The sequence below is a fragment of the Aegilops tauschii genome, chromosome 7 (assembly GCF_002575655.3).
Source record: "Aegilops tauschii subsp. strangulata cultivar AL8/78 chromosome 7, Aet v6.0, whole genome shotgun sequence".
NCBI classification, from domain to species: domain Eukaryota; kingdom Viridiplantae; phylum Streptophyta; class Magnoliopsida; order Poales; family Poaceae; genus Aegilops; species Aegilops tauschii.
In genome coordinates, this window is record NC_053041.3 from 476,641,823 (window position 1) to 476,656,128 (window position 14,306).

The window sequence follows — 14,306 nt, forward strand, 5'->3', positions numbered from 1 at the left end:
GTGTTAACTGGGGGCGGAAGGGGTTGAAGCTAGGGCGCTAGAGCTCGAGGATAGATGGGTTGAGGAGGAAGAAGGCATGGGGTAAAAAGGTGGATCCCAATCTTCTTATAAAGGCAGTGAATATCGAGCGTCCCCCCATGAGCCTTAAAACTCGCCTATTCCCCAGGGGTCGTGCAAACAGCACAGTTGGATTACCCAAACCCGTATTGATGAGAATCCCGTAATAAGGGGACACGATCTCTGCTTTGACAAGACGTATCGATGAAACCCGCGCCTCGAAACGCGAAGCGGGAGGCTGAAAAACGGTTCAAAATAATAATAAGGCTGGAACACAACGCCTTGCCAAAAGAGCTGTCAGAAGACATGACTTATTTTTGTTCAAGTATTTTGCCCTTGTGGTTCAAGGTTGTAACTATTTTACAGAGCCGGATATAGTTCTTTTGATCAACTACTTTGGAGTATTCGGAGGAGGAACCCGCCTTGCAATGTCGAAGACAATCTGCGTGTCGGACACATCTCATTGAAGCCTGGTTCAGGGGCTACTGAGGAAGTCCTGTATTAGGGGGTCCCCGGGCGTCCGGGCTATGTGACATGGGCCAGACTGGTGGGCCGTAAATATACAAGATGGAAGGCTCCCCCCCCCCCCCGTGTCCGGATGGGACTCTCCTTTGCGTGGATAGAAAGCTTGGCGTCCGGATATGAAGATTCCTTTCTCTGTAAACCGACCCTGTATAACCCTAGGCCTCTCCGGTGTCCATATAAACCGAAGGGTTTAGTCCGTATAGGCAATCACAATCATACAGGCTAAACATCTAGGGTTTAGCCATTACGATCTCAAGGTAGATCAACTCTTGTAACCCCTATACTTATCAAAGTAAATCAAGTAGGAAGTAGGGTATCACCTCCATCAAGAGGGCCCGAACATGGGTAAACATCGTGTCCCCTGCCTCTTGTTACCTTCGATCCTCAGATGCACAGTTCGGGACCCCCTACCCGAGATCGGCCAGTTTTAACACCGACAATGACCCCATCGTACCTACTCAGTACTTAGACTTTGAGGCCATGAAATGCCATAAGTTCTTTAAGGGAAAAATCACTGATTATACTTATAACTTGAGGTTTAATAAAAAAAGACATTGTGCATATTGCTTTGCCTGCGCCTACTCTCTTTGATTATCACATCAAAGGAAGGTATTATGTTCTTGAGAGCGCGACTCACGCACACAACACAGAGGTCGCAGCTCCTCGGCGGGCTGAGGAGGCTGCACCAAGAGCCCCCGTGAGCTACCACTCTGACTATTATCTAGGTCGCGGATGGTGATTACCAAGCTAGGCCAAAAGCCTAAGCTTGGGGGAGTACGTATTTCCACCGACATTACATTCATGTTCACATTTCATTCTAATTGTCGGTGTTCACACTTTTTCATTGTATTATTCATGCTAGATTTATTTTCTCTCTTTCTTCTTGTGTGTTTGAAAAACTTTGAGAAAATCACAAAAAAATGTTTCTTGCTTCTTTTCGGTTTTTCTTTCTAAGTTTAGTTAGTTGTAGTCTCAAAAATAAAACCCAAAAAAATTTCCTTGTTCTTCTTTTGCTTGTTGGGAGCTCTCCCGTGTAAATAGTTTTTCTCGGTTTTGTTTTTCTCTTTTCTTTAAATTGCTTTCTTCAAGAAAACTAAATACTCCACAAATATTTCAGTGTGTTTCTCTGAATTTTTTTTATTTAGTCATACCAAGGAGAAGACCACGATAAAAATGTTGAGTGGCTCTCCTATGCATTATTGTTGATCTAACAAAGAGCCCATATTACCTTGTCTTCTCCTTCTGAATAATATGTTTACAGATTCCAGCTTAGTCCATGACAATCTTGCACTATTATTATTTCCATATCATTCGGTCGTGCAAGTGAAATGCAATAATAACGATATTTGATGAACTGGCTGTGGCAGAGATAAACGGGTATAAACTCAACTTGTTCTGTTTTTGTAAATATGTTTAACCTGGTATCCATGATTCAGCATATTATGATCAAACATGTTTGCAATGACAATTAGATATTATAGTTTCTCATGCCATGCCTAAGTAGCTAGGAGTGGATAATGATTTATTTTGGATGTTAACATGCATTAAAATGATTGTGATGTAGTATGATGATATGGTATCCTCCTCTGAATGTTTCAAGTGGCTTGACTTGGCACATGTTTATGCATGTAGTTGAATCATAACCGACATAGCCTCTACTATATTTATGTTATGGTGTCCATATCCTACTCATGCTAGTGTTCAATTTAATTATGCATAATGCATGTTCATGACAGTTTTCGCTGTCTAGCTAGCCGCTTCCCAATCTATTTGCTAGCCTCCACCTGTACTAAACGGGAATACTGCTTGTGCGTCAAAATCCTAAAACCCAAGTTATCCCAGATGAGTCCCTCATATCTACTTATATGCGGTATTACGCTGCCGTTCCAAGTAAATTTGCATCTGCCACCTCTAAAAACTTCAAATAAACATACGTATTTGTGTGTCTGGATTGTTCATAGAGCGACATGGGGTAGTCGGTATCTTCCATGCTAAGCGGGTTATTCTCATGATGAGCGTTTATTCACTCGTCCTTGCAGGAGAAGGGCGGTAATAGGGATTCCCAGTCCCGAAATAAAGAATTGCAAATAATTAAACAAAACTCCCCCAGGACTGATGTTGGTATGGACGGTACCCGTGGATTCGGCTAGTCGTGGAGTGTGTTTGTTGGTGGAAGGGGGAGTAAACCTTTAATTTCTATCGCTTGGGAACCGCCACTAATGTGTTTAGCATGGAAGATATTGATAACTTTTGGTCGTGAAGTAAACAGGAAGGGTGCATTTCCCAAAATTTCATTTATCTCTGTTTTAAAAATCTGAGCTCTAGCACCGCTGCAAATCCATGCTTCCCTCTGCGAAGGGACTATCTATTTACTTTTATGTTGAGTCATCACTTTCTCAAATAAGCGCCAGATCTGAGAGCACTATTGTCATCCTCATGCATTGTGCATAGTTAATGTTGGATGCATCATGACTGGATCTTTTCTACCATGAATTACAATGTTTAGTCGCTGCTTGAACTTTGGAGGTGCTCTGCATTTATGTTTTGTGGTCTCAGAAAGGCCTAGCGAGATACCACTGTTGTCATATCATCATGGTTGTTTTGACAAAGTGTTGTCATTTGAGATATTTTATTATTATTCGCTAGTTGCTTATGCCATTTATATGAGTTAATATAACTTTAAGAGTTATTGTTGACATGGTTAGTCATAGTCTTTGCTGAAAACATGGGTGCTACTTAAGCTTATTTATGTAAATAAGAACAAAAGAGTTCATAAAAGTTTTTGCTTTTCACTTTCAGTTTGTCAACTGAATTGCTTGAGGACAAGCAAGGGTTTAAGCTTGGGGAGTTGATACGTCTCCGTCGTATCTACTTTTCCTAACTCTTTTGATCTTGTTTTGGACTCTAATTTGCATAATTTGAATGAAACTAACACGAACTGACGCTATTTTCAGCAGAACTACCATGGTGTTGTTTTGTGCAAAAATAAAAGTTCTCGGAATGGAACGAAACTTTTTGGAGAATTATTTCAGAATATATAAAAAATACTAGAGCCAAGAACCACCGGAGGGCCCCCTTGGGTGAGCACAACCCACCAGGGAGCCCCCCTCCAGGCGTGCCCAGGTGGGTTGTGCCCACCTGGTGGCCCTGCAGACCCTGATACTGACGCTATAAAATCCTATTTTTGGAGAAAAAATCAGGGAGAAAGATTCATCGGGTTTCACGATACGGAGCCGTCGCCACCTCCTGTTCTTCATCGGGAGGCCAGATCTGGAGCCCGTTTGGGGCTCCTGAGAGGGGGATTTCGGTCTTCGTCATCAGCAATCCTCCTCCATCACCAATTCCATGATGCTCCCCACCGAGAGTGAGTAATTCCTTCGTAGGCTCGCTGGTCGGTGAGGAGTTGAATGAGATCCATCATGTAATCGAGTTAGTTTTGTTAGGGCTTGATCCCTATTATCCATTATTTTTTGAGATTGATGTTGTTATGACTTTGCCATGCCTAATGCTTGTCACTTTGGGCCCTAGTGCCATGATTTCAACTATGAACCGTTTATGCTTCACCATTATATCTATGTTCTAGATACGATCTTGCAAGTCATATTCACCTATTACGTGTTATGATCCGTAAACCCCCCGTGTGACTGTAATTGGGATACTTTCCAGTGATCACCGTAGTTCAAGGAGTTCATATATTCACTATGTGTTAATGCTTTTTTCCGGTTCTTTATTAAAAGGAGGTCTTAACATCACTTAGTTTCCATATGGACCCCGCTGCCACGAGAGGGTAGGACAAAAGATGCCATGCAAGTTCTTTCCATAAGCACATATGACTATTTACGGAATACATGCCTACCTTATATTTATGAACTGGAGCTAGTTTTATATCGCCTTAGGTTATGACTGTTATATGATGAATATCATCCAACGAATTCACCGATCCAATGCCTACGAATTTTCCACATATTGTTCTTGCTAAGTTACTACTGTTGTTGCTACTGTTATACCTTCTACAAAATCATTGATATCACTTTTACCGTTACTGCTACTATTATCACTGCTATCAAAACTATCATATTACTATGCTACTGATCACTTTGCTGCAGATATTTAATCTCCAGGTGTGGTTAAATTGACAACTCAGCTGCTAATACTTACAAATATTCTTTGGCTCCCCTTGTGTCGAATCTATACATTTAGGTTGAATACTCTACCCTCGAAAACTGTTGCGATCCCCTATACTTGTTGGTTATCAGTCGACATCGACTCTTCCCCGAACAGCAGGGCCAACGCCACCTTGAAGAGGGGCATGGAGAGAACATCCACGTCTACTCGGGCAATGCTCATAGCTACTACGCCGCACCACCTCGGCGTACTCGCCACGACCAGCGAGGTGCTACTTGAGCGCCACCGTCTACACCACGAGATGGGCTTGTGATACGTCCATTTTGCATCATGTTTTACTACTGTTGTTTATGATGTTTTTATGCATAATAATGCTTTTTGGAGTAATTATAATGCATTTTCTCTCATAATATGCAAGGTTCACACAAAGAGGGAGAGTACCGGCATCTGGAATTCTGGACCTAAAAAAGCTACGTCAGGCCACCTATTCTGCACAACTCCAAATGAGCTGAAACTTCACAGAGAATTTTTATGGAATATATAAGAATTATTGAAGCAAATAACTACCAGAGGGGGCCCACCAGGTGGGTACAACCCACCTGGGAGCGCTAGGGAGCCCAGGCACGCCCTGGTGGGTTGTGCCCTCCTCGGCCCACCTCGGGTGCCCCTCTTCTGGTATATAAATCATTTTGACCTAGAAAAAAAAGAAGAGGACTTTTGGGACGAAGCGCCGCCGTCTCAAGGCGGAACTTGGGCAGGAGCACTGTTGCCCTCCGGCGGAGCGATTTCGCCAGGGGAACTTCCCTCCCTGTCAGGGATATACCCCCGCGGTATGACCCGACTGGAGTTATAACCCGGCTGGGACTTGATAACCCGGCAGGTGTTAAGTTAGATGATAACCCGGCAGGTGTTAAGTCAGATGATAACCCGACAGGTGTTAAGTCAGATGATAACCCGACAGATGTTAAGTTAGATGATAACCCGGCAGGTGTTAAGTCAGATGATAACCCGGCAGGTGTTAAGTCAGATCATAACCCGGCAGACAGTCATAACCCGACAGACAATCATAACCCGGCAGACAGAGTCGCCTAGGGTTAACAAGCCCGAGATGTTAAGAAGCCCATGAAGAGAAGTCAAAATAGTTTAAGTCTTAATCCAAGTTGGACTCTACATGTAACCCGCCCCTTCAACTTATATAAGGAGGGGCAGGGCACCCCAAGAGGGGGGAGGAGAAAATAATCTTAAGGCTAGACATAACTGGGAGAGCCGGTTTACGGCGACTCCCTCATAATGATAATGAGACCTAGCCACAAACAACATGTAGGGTTGTTACCGGGTGATGTTTCCCGGGGCCCGAAGTTGTCTAATCTTTGTCTTGCGTATTGCGTCTCTCGATTCCGATCAACCCCTTCAAGCTACCGCGTAGATGCGTTGGCCTCACGACTAAGTCCTCACATTAGGACATCTGCCGTGACAATTCCACGACAGTTGGCGCCAACCGTCGGGCCCACGCACGATGGTGTTGAGTTCTTGGAGGGATCTCTCTGAAGGATCGAGAAAGTTCGCAATTTTCGGATGAAGAAGAGTTATCAAGGAAGGATTTGTATTTTTGAAGGCACACAATCAGAGCGAAGACCCGTACAAGTTTGAGTTCAAAGGAAATTAGGGTTTGGCGGTTTGTGCGCTATCAGCCGGATAAGGCAGCGTGAGATAGCCTTGGACCGAGCCGGCACGTTCATCAGTTTATGTTCACAATCATGGTTGATTTTGAAGCTGGCAGATACGAGTTTGAAGTTGCCGGGATGAATTAGTATGCACTGGTGGAAGCTTGTCTTTTGAGGATTAATTAAGTTTTGAGCTGCTCCTTCACGGGATAAAGCCAACACCATCAATTGAGACTTTCCTAATTACTAGCAGTATACCACGATCCGGACTCCTTGCTCTGAGCTAGCTGTAGACCCGCCCATCTCTGTCTCGAGCACCCTCCGCCTGCCGGGTTACACTCCCGCGTCCTTTACCCCGGGTCACCGTTTTGTCAACCTGCCACGCGAGCTCGCGCCTGGTCTCCCGTACCGCCCTGTGCGATTATGATCCGCCACCGGTTGCTGCGTCTACTACTGAGCCGCCCGCTCACTGGTTTCGCTCCGCTGCGCCGTGCTGCTCCTCCCCTGGCTGTTGAGCCGCTCTGTGCGCGACCCTGCCTCCGGGTCACATCCGGTTCGAGCTACCGCGCTTCTGAGCCACTCTCTCTGTAGCCTGCTGCCGCCCCGCTGAACCGGCCAAGTCGCTACCATGGCCCGCCGATTTCTGACTTCAAGCCAACCGCCGCCTCGTCACAGTTGCTGTCACGGCCAGACCAAATCGCCAACAGCCATCGGCCGCATCTGCAGCTATAGCAAGTCGCCACCGCCATGGTCGCATTGCTGCCTCTGCGCCTCGCGGCCGGAGCGTGTCCCCGAGTTGTTGCTGTCGCACTCCGAGCCGGATTCTGCCTCACCTTTGAGCTATCGCTCTGAACCGGTTTTTGAGCGCTCCTACTACAGCGTTTTGCCACCGGAGCGCCTCTGCCGTCGTGTCCACAAACCGGCCTCAGTTGCTGCCATCAAAACCGCCCCCACAGGAATCGCCGCAAATTGACTCGCCTTGCACCCGCGGCCGAAGCTGAGCCGCCGCGGTCAAGCCGCGTCGCTTCCGCATCACCTCGCCACCTCATCCATCGCGGCCTTGAACCGGCCTCGCGCCTTGACTGCGCGCGTCGAGCCGGCCTCCACATCGCTGGCCATGCCGCCTTTGTTGCTGAGCCACCGTCACCTCTGCTTGAGCCGCCATGCGCCGAGTCGCCGCCACCTCGATTGAAACCTGCTGCGCTGAGCCGCTGCCGCTGCCTCTGAACTTGAGCCGTCGTGGCCCTCCACTCCAGGACGGCCTTGATGTCGGCACGAACCGGCCGGCCTTGAATCGCCGCCTAAACCGCCGTCTCCGGTCGGTCTCGGATTGAGTCACCACCACGGCCCTGAGTCGCCATCATCGCTACAATCCGCCGCAGCCTTGTCTCCTCCAAGTCGCCTGCGGGCCGCCCTGCGCTAAGTCGCCGGTCCCCTAGCACGCCTCGCTTTACTGCAGAGAGCCGCCCGTCGCCGCCGAGCACGCCTCGCTTTTCCTCCAGAACCACCGTTGCTTATCACCTTCGCAAGAACCGCCTTGGCTCCTGCGGCCGCTACTGAGCCGTCTCGGTCTCCCCTCCCCTCGCTAGTACGCCTCGCCGCCGGCGCATTGTCAAACTGCCGCATCCTCATCTTCGCTGTTGCGGCCCCTTCATCTCTTTTTGCTCCAACTTCTGCCACCACACAAGATGTTGCAGGATGTTCAGAATCACCAAAAGTTTCAGGAACGACAAGGGGATTTCTACTGCTAGCTAAATACAACATTGATGAAAGGTGCCAGTTCTCCAGCGTCCCAGCGCGCGATATTTGCTTGTCATCGCTTCTGCAGGGCCTCTGCGGCCGTCGTCAAAGTCGCCCACAGTGTCAGCTGTCTCCGCCGCCGCTGCCCTGCGTCTTGAGCTGGCCCCGAAATGCCTCCGTCGCCGGCCTTGCCTGGAGCCGCCGGTCGCCGTCGTCGTCTCCAACAGGGCCGGCCCTGTGTTTCAGGAGGCCCTAGGCGAACTCGACGACATGGGCCCCTATGTCCTAAGAGGCTAAGACCATATATATGTATGCGCGTGTGTGATACATAAACTTCATTAAACTTTCAACCATGCATCTTTAGTTTAAGATTTGACTACAATAATTGTTGGACAATGCCATTTTACGACAGAAATACTAAAAAGATAGCAAAATGAAACTAACATGACATGATTACCTCAAATAAGAACCAAATTTGACTGATTCCATCGACAACAATAATCCTTTAGTGCTTCAGAAAAAGTTTCTTCTGGCATTTCTTGATGCAAAGTCATTAAGGGCACAATCAAGATCAACATTGTCCAAGATATCCTTCTCAATGCAAAAATTTATACATGGGATGATTGGAACCCTAGACATTTATAGACCGACAAAAAGTTAGCATGAGTGAGTACATACTGTGAACGATTGAATTAGAAAATTATACATTAAAATTTTAAAATTTCGTGTACACTGAAATTTAAGGATGAATCTTGGATGAATAATTGAATACATACATACTAAGTAAAGAATAAAATAAATTACTGAAACTAGCACAAATGCCCGTGCGATGCAACGGGAAAAAATGACTTGAATGGAACTATTGTACAATACTTGAACAACATCATCGCAAGTGTACTACTATTATCATACATACACATTGCAGATGGTAATATTCGGAAATTCATTCATAGATGGAAGCTTTATAAATGAGCATTGAGACATCTCCATGGGTGTATTAAAAAAATCAGATAACATTCCCCTAAAAAAATCTGATAACAAATACTCCCTCCCTGCCATAATATAAGACGGTTTTGCAGTTTAAATTGAAATGCAAAAGTGTCTTTTATCATATGACAGAGGTAGTAGTTGTATCATATCAGTGATTCCCTACAAAAAAAAGGTATCACTGAACGTATTGGATCCCATCTTCACCAAGTGGTAGCTCAGACTGCCTTGTACTCCCTCTGTAAAGAAATTCTAAACGCTCTTATATTTCTTTACGGAGGGAGCACAAAGTTTGCAGCCAGTAATCAGAAGTCCTATAGAAATAAAATGTATAAGAAATTGAATACCGGCACCCGAGTCCAATAGCAGTGGACTCTGCCTTGTATGCTGAACCTTATTGTTTGTGAGTGACTGAAAGTAATACCATCAGCATTGGAGTGTATCCAGATTCAGGCATGTGTATCTATTACACCTCAAATATGGATTAGCTTCCATGCAAAACATAGCTTAACAAATTGTACTCTACAATACCTAACATTGTACTATTTTGAAGATCTCAGGAGCAGGTTTTTCATTCCTTGGTCGTGTGTCTAAATCTGCACATTAATTAGGTCATAGCACTCAATAATCATCAAACAAATTAGTGTGGGGGAAGTACCACTCACCGAAGCATAGGAATGGCTTGGGTAATGACGTCCTTGACAACTACAAATCACAATGTCAAGGCACATCCAGGATCGCCGCATCTACCTCCTCACTAATTGAAATGTGCCCTTCGCTGCAGCATATAGTGGCCACCAGGACGTGGAGGGCTATCTCCCCTATATATATATTGTCATAACATTTAGATATCAAAATCCTTGAATGGCATAGAGACATGACCTCCAAGAGAATCATGGGAAAAGTCTTACTATCCTCCTTATTTCTGCATGTAAGCCAACACAAACATGAACACCACGTCTAGTGATCCCTATATCGGCTCAAAAGGCCATAACCTGTTTCTGACCTCTATTAGAAACCTGCCTCAGCTAGTCGATGCGTCATCTGAGACTGAGCTGCTCGTTAGTGCTTGCTGATGGCGGCTCCATCTTTTTCGTGAATAGAAATCTTCGTCTCGCTTCCTCCAAAAAGCTCACTGTCTACCACCTATGCTTCTGCGACGATGGACATTGTGCTGCAAAAGGGAAAAGTAAAATAGTTTGATAAACTTTTAGGTACCAGCAGAAGCTGATTGAACTGAATATCTTAAACTTGTGATATGAAAAACATAGTAAATATTCATCTTCTATGAAAGATAAATGCAATATGGCTAATCTAGTAAAGGAATTTCGAATGTCAGCTTAACTAACTCTGTACCATCAACTAAATTGTGAAGAACCCATTTTTTCACCATAAATAGAAACCAAAAAACTTCCAATATATCAGATAAAGTAAACTGATAAATAACTCTTTTCCATCCGAAATTCCATAAGATCCAGATCCATTCATGTGAATAATGAGCCTATCACAAATTTGTCATCTATTATATGAATCAATGGGTGCAAGGTAGCAAATGTGCTAGAGAGAGGGCTGCTTCAGGGCAATCTTATTGGGTGTCAGCAGTCAGCACCAACCTTAAGAAATAATATCTATTGTAGAGCAGTTAACAAAATGAACCACAAACTTCATGTATTTACGTGAATAGAATTATAATCAACAGGGAACAGGGTTACAGTAGACAGAAGCCTTGGAGCCGATTGAAATCACAGACAATTGAATTTTCTAAATTTGATCTTCACAACTACGAAAAAAGGAGAATAAATGTAGGACGTCATTTACACATGCAATCCACATGCCATCAATCTGGCTTACAAAATTGGTTCACAGGAGACCGAGATGCTGGGTTAGAATGTTTTTAGATTGATTGTAGGGTGGATGCAGCAGTAGGGATCTCTTGAATCTGGATGATGTGCCGTTCAGGAGTGGCGGCGAAGGACATCCGTGAGTTCTTGCTAATCATTAAAAATAGGAAGCTTCAGTTCACAAGAAACCAAATCTCTTTTAATCTATCAGTACTGCTTGGGCAACCTGAACGATGTACTTTGGCTGGAGCACGAGCAGACTTATTTCATATAAGTCTCTCTCTTTCTTACTTTTTTTGTGTGTGTGGTAGGACAGTACTTGTAATATAACATACTAATACTCCAATTTTGGAGTTTGCATACTGATAGTCCAAAATAAAAAAGGTACATCATACATTTTTCTGGAGTTTTGATCAAAAATTCCAAAAAACGGCAGCCCATTGATATTTGGAAAAGAGGTTTGAGGTGAACCAGATCTTGAAGCAAGTTAATTCTCAATCATGTGTCAGGCGTATAACACTTCCTCGGGGTAACTGAATTTAACAGTACGAATAGCATATATAGGTGGTTTCTGATGGTCATCACGATACATCAAACCAAACAAATAGAACATTTTTGTGATGACAAAATTACAGGAAGTCAGTATGATTCTACCTACATCAATCTACCAGAAGGTACATGTTACAGTAAGCAACTGAAGGATATATAAAATCCTGTCAAACTCATGCTCTTTTCAGATTTCAGTTTCAAAAAGATTCTGAAACATAACAGACATGTCACAAAAAGCCATCAAAAGAAACCGATCAATCAATCAGATCAAATTCTACTGACACGTCCATCTCCCTTGTTCATCCAGAAGGAAGCAGAAATAGGTGTCCTAACAGCCAGCGAGACCAAGACAACCACAGGCGGCACGGCCGTCGGCCACACACCAAGATTCCGGCTCCCACGGTCAGTCAACGTGGCTCTGCTAGAGGACAACCACATGGGCGTCACACTGACTCGAAGACCACATGCATGTGGAGCATGATCATGGTGGCAGACTCCGACGACCACGAGTGCAGCAACTCCGGCGGCCAACAAACTTGTGTATGTGCTAGGTACTGTTGTGAATAGAAGGAACATGCAAGCTTGCTATGAATGTGACGAAAAATGGCATTGTAGACCTGTGATGTCCTGACTTGATTGAACTGGAAACATAAAAGAAAAAATGGGAGGGAGATGAACAATTGTCGAGCCGAATGTGGTGTGTACTTGTATTAGTTAAAACTGATTCATTTTCTGTACGATTTTATCTTTGAAAGATGTTTGGAAGAGAAATCTTATTTACATGTAGATTAATTCTGCAGATGACTGGTCGTGTTTTTGCTTGTTTGCAAGCTGCAACAACTGAATTTCTTTACTTTGCACATGGAATATGTAGACCGGTGGAATTTGACAGCATAATAGCATCTGTATATTACAAAATTTGATAGGCCCCTGCAATTTGACAGCATATTAGCAATATATCAGAAAACTTGGCTGACCCATGGTTTCTGCGACTCAAGAACATGAAGAATGAGTGATTTCTGTTGCTCGAGAACATGGCGATTGAGGACCAGATCGAGGGGAAGTAGGAAAAGAGGGGAGATGAATCGATTAATTACCTGATGGTCAAGTCTACGCCACCTGTGGCCTGGTTGGTGTCGCTCGACCGGCCGGCTCCAAATCCCTCCATCTCCTGCGCCCGTCCACCGTCGCCCCGCTCTGGCGAGCTCCTGCCTAGGACGCCACACCTCCCCTCCTTTCTCCCTTCTTCTCTCCCTCACCTCCATTCTTCTTTCCGCCCAGGAGCCGCAGATGTCATGGATCCGCCCGGGAGGCCACGCCCCAGCCTTCCTCATCGTCACTGGCGACCCCGGCGTCGCCGCCCGCCTCCGAATCAGCCTCCCCAGCCCCTGCCGTGCACGGATCTGGCCCGTGCAAGCAGCCACCGCCGTCGTTCCGCCGCCCACAGGCCACAGCTGCTCGTTCTGCACGGGTCTTTTTTGCAGCGTGTCTCAGAGCCATCTGAAAGAGAATCGCGGCCGGAATACACCAAAATGCAGGGTTCTTTTTGTAAGAACGAAACGTTTTCTCTGCTAGTCACTTAAAATAGAACCGCGGGTTGAATTCCCAAAACCAAGGGGACTTTTCAGCAAAAAGGCTAATGACGGACGACCAGAAGCAATCAGTGCTTTATTAGTAGGGAAAGATTGGCGTTTGAGGGGATGGATCAGGAACATGGATGGATACGTACCCTGTACGTTATTGGCAGTACGTACTGTGGTGCGCTCACGGCTCACATACGTATAATGTATTGCCGCCTTGACCGATGCCGGATGGCCGGGCTACGGACTGCTGCGCGGCGCACGCAGAGGCGGCCGAGAAACAGGCAGGCCGACTGTGACCGACGAGAGGACGCACGTTCGAAGACGAACCGACGAGAGGACGAAGCCGAGCGAAAGGCTTGAGATCTTTGATTGATTTGTTTCACAAGAGAAACAAGCGGCCGTGCGTCGCATCAGGCGTGAGTAACGCCGCCGGACGCTTCGCTAATCGCTAGATTCGTTTCTTTTCTCTGGAATTTTTTTCTTACCTACTCCCTCCGTACCGAAATAAGTGTTTCAACTTTGTACTAGCTGTAGTACAAATTTGTACTAAACTCAAGACACTTATTTTAAGACGGAGGGAGTATTTTTTAGGGATTTCTTACCTATTTTTGCTGGACTATAGTTATACTGCATCATGGGCCCCCTCCCCGGCCTGGGCCCTGGGCCGTCGCCCTTCGGCCATACCCCAGGGCCGGCCCGGGTCTCCAAGCGCCTCGCCATGAGCCGCCCTGCGGCCACTGCCGCCGTGCCTCGAGCAGGCTGGGCCACCCGCCCCCGTTGACTCGAGCTGCCCTCATCGGTGTGTCGGCTTCGCGCTGCCTCTGCTTCAAGTCGCCACTGCCTCCGCCGAGTCACTGCCCCTTTTCACCGAGAGCCTCCTCAATCACCTTTAGAACTGCGTCAGGACTCGGTTGCTACCTCCGCTAACCCGTCGGCCGCTGACTCGCCAGGCGCTTTGAAACCACCCTGCTGACCCGCCGGATGGGGCAGTCGCCAAGCGCCTCCGCTGAGCGCCTGAGTTGCCGTCGAGCGGTCTCGCCTTCGTCACCGGCCTCGTGCCAATCTGTCTGTCATAGCTCGTCTGTGACTTTGCTGCTGAGCAGCCTTGCCTTTGAGCGCCTGATTGAAAGCAGTACAACCCGCTTCAAAGCAGCACAACGAATCAGCAAAGCCAGCGGACATCCATTACTACTCCTACAAAAAGTCATCTACAGTCCACGTGAAGGCCGAAGCCA

General features: G+C 46.2%; 1 long non-coding RNA gene across 11 annotated transcripts in view; it reads right to left on the reverse strand.

Moving 5' to 3' along the window:
* LOC141027646 (uncharacterized) overlaps window positions 1-13,007 on the reverse strand; it is a 34,321-nt gene extending 21,314 nt beyond the window's left edge. For 4 of the 11 annotated variants that reach the window (XR_012189306.1, XR_012189308.1, XR_012189304.1 and 1 more), the window contains exons 1-2: window positions 12,586-12,996; window positions 8,569-10,272 (exon numbers count right to left, since the gene is read on the reverse strand). This is a non-coding gene — a long non-coding RNA (uncharacterized lncRNA). Of the gene's footprint in view, window positions 1-8,568; window positions 10,273-12,585 lie in introns of all 11 variants that reach the window. The other 7 variants (XR_012189312.1, XR_012189311.1, XR_012189305.1 and 4 more) reach the window with 7 other exon arrangements.
* Between the last annotated feature and the right edge of the window lie 1,299 nt (window positions 13,008-14,306).